Raw genomic sequence first — 2991 nt, 5'->3', positions numbered from 1 at the left:
AAACACAATCTCAGGTTTCTGTTTAAGACTGTGGATCAGCTGGTAAACCCAACCCCTCCTTGTGCCTCAGCTGGAAGTAATGATGACTGTGAATTGTTTTTATCTTATTTTACCAATAAGGTGGTGTCAATCAGAGCCTCTATTACCCCCGCGGCCTCTTACTCAGAGGTTCCTCACCAGCAACAAGAGAGTTTTAACCAGTTTTATCCCATCGACTTGTCTGAGCTTTTAAAAACAGTATCACAAATGAGAGTGTCCTCCAGCCCACTTGATGTAATACCTACAAAGTTTCTACTGAAAGTAATAGATTCTGTTGGGCCCCATTTGATCTCTGTTTTCAAACTGCCTTTTATTGCAAAGATTCTAGAAAGAATTGTGTCCAAACAGCTGCTCACTGTACTGGAAAATAACAAAATATTTGAAAAGTTTCAGTCTGGTTTCAGGAAGTACCACAGCACTGAGACTGCCCTGCTTAAAGTCACCAATGACCTTTTAATGTCTGCTGATGAAGGTATGTGCTCAGTCCTGGTACTCCTGGACCTTAGCGCTGCTTTTGACACCATTGATCACAACATCATGTTGATGAGACTGAGGCACTGGGTGGGGATCTCTGGTACGGCCCTAGAATGGTTTTCATCCTACCTGTCAAATAGGAAGTTTTGCGTGTCTGTAAACAATTATGTCTCTTCATTCTGTCCAGTTAAATATGGTGTGCCTCAGGGGTCGGTCTAAGGACCCATTTTGTTTTCCTTGTATCTGCTTCCCCTTGGACATATTATCCATAAACATGGCATTTCTTTTCATATTTATGCTGATGACACACAAATATACTTGCCCGTCAGATCCACAGACCCTGGAATGCTGAGTTCACTTAACAACTGCCTTTGTGAAGTTAAAAAATGGATGTCAAATAATTTCCTCCAGCTGAACTCAGACAAAACAGAAATCCTGGTCATTGGGTCGCAGCAGATGGCAAAACATCTTATTTGACTGCCATCTACTGGTTCCCTAGTAAATCACATTAAGCCTGTTGCAAAGAACCTTGGTGTCTGGTTTGATAGTAATTTAAATTTCGAGGAGCACACCACAAAGCTTGTTCAATCATGTTTTTATCAACAACAAGAAATATGGCAAAAATTCAATCTATGTTAACTTTTAAGGACACAGAGACTAAAAATCTATTGATCGACTCCAGACTGTCCAGAACTCAGCTGCCAGGCTTTTAACCAGAACAACAAGAAATATGACCACATTACTCTTATTTTAGCTTCATTACACTGGCTCCCAGTATGTTTTAGAATTGACTTCAAAATTCTATTGATCACATGGGCAGTGGTTAGCACTGTTGCCTCACAGCAAGAAGGTCGTGGGTTCATTGGTTTGATTGGTTACCCTAAATTGTCCTTAGGTGTGAGTGTGAGCGTGAGTGGTTGTTCGTCTATGTGTGGCCCTGCGATGGACTGGCGACCTGTCCAGGGTGTACCCCGCCTTGTGCCCGATGTCAGCTGGGATTGGCTCCAGTCCCCCCCGCGACCCTGTACGCAGGATAAGCGGTTGACGATGGATGGATGGATTCTATTGATCACTTTTAAAGCTCTTCATGGCCTCTCGCCTTGTTATATTTCTGAACTTTTAGTCCCATACACACCAGCACGTACCTTGAGATCCTCGGGCAGAGGTCTGTTGTCTGTTCCAGAGTCTCGACTGAAAACTAAAGGGGACAGAGCGTTTGCTGTCAGGCCCCGAGGCTCTGGAACAGCCTGCCTGAGGAAATCAGGTCAGCTGGGTCAGTGAACTCTTTTAAGTCCCTTCTTAAAACATACTTTTATAGGAGAGCCTTTCCCGATCTTATTTGACTTTATTTTATCCCTTTTATTTTATTCTATTTTACTAATTTTATATTTATCTTAAACATGTATTTTAGTCTTTTCTTTTCTTTATCTTGTATTGTTTTTGTATTATTGTTTTTTGGGTATTATTGTCTTTACACTTGTTAAAGCACTTTGTAACTTGTTTTTGAAAAGTGCTCTACAAATAAAGATTATCATAATTATTATTATTATTATTTTCTGGAGTCTGACCTTGTAAGTTTAGAGGTGCAGACGACAGGAGTACAAATGTGGATCTTGTCGAGGGGTACGGGTACAGTAGGCTTTTTTAGCATATTGAAAGTAGACATACATATTCCAAGCAAGAAAAATGTAGGGCCTGCGTGTTGGTAGGCTACTGTGCATTCTGAGTCCTCATTTTCTAAAACTGTGAGTATGGCAAAACACCAAAAAAAGCACTGAGGAGTAATCAGTTAGCTACACACGTCCTCTTTCAACAGTTGACAGACCAAAATGCTTTAACATTCAGAAGCAGTCAGCTTAGTCAGCTATACTGCATAATATGTGCAGATACAACCTGTAACAAGGGTCAACGAGTAAGCTACAGCAGAGGTATTTGTAGGCCTAGACAGAACTGTGCTGTTGCACACAGATGCAGGTTCAGCATCACTGATGGGGTGCTCTTATTTCAAACTGCATGGTATGAGCATAGAAAAAGCTGGTTCCACGTATGTAGTGCATTAGTAAATGCATTTCTATTAGCATATCTATTGGAAGATGTTACATTAGTTTAATATAGCCTAAATGTATGTTTGTGCCAGTGGCCAAAGCTACAGAGCACTATCATGAGGATGGGTGCTCATGATGACATTGTGCTTTGTCACTTTAGAAGAGATAAAGTAGCTAGCCTATTTTCTGTGATCTAGTTTTGGTTGAGTCTAATTTTGGCCACATGTGTAATGGATAGCTAGGTTTTACACACACATGCTCACATAGGCCTACTTACCAATAGCAATATGAATGTAACTGGCGCCATTCACTTAATTTACATACCATCTCTGCTACATATCACCTTTTCTTGAAAAAACAAATAAGAATTCAACTTCAGGTTAGTGCTTAATTATCTTGTTTAATTTTTTTTACCTTTTGACATCAGTGCTGA

Source organism: Micropterus dolomieu, linkage group LG06, assembly GCF_021292245.1.
Source record: "Micropterus dolomieu isolate WLL.071019.BEF.003 ecotype Adirondacks linkage group LG06, ASM2129224v1, whole genome shotgun sequence".
Lineage (NCBI taxonomy): Eukaryota > Metazoa > Chordata > Actinopteri > Centrarchiformes > Centrarchidae > Micropterus > Micropterus dolomieu.
This window is presented reverse-complemented; position numbering follows the sequence as displayed.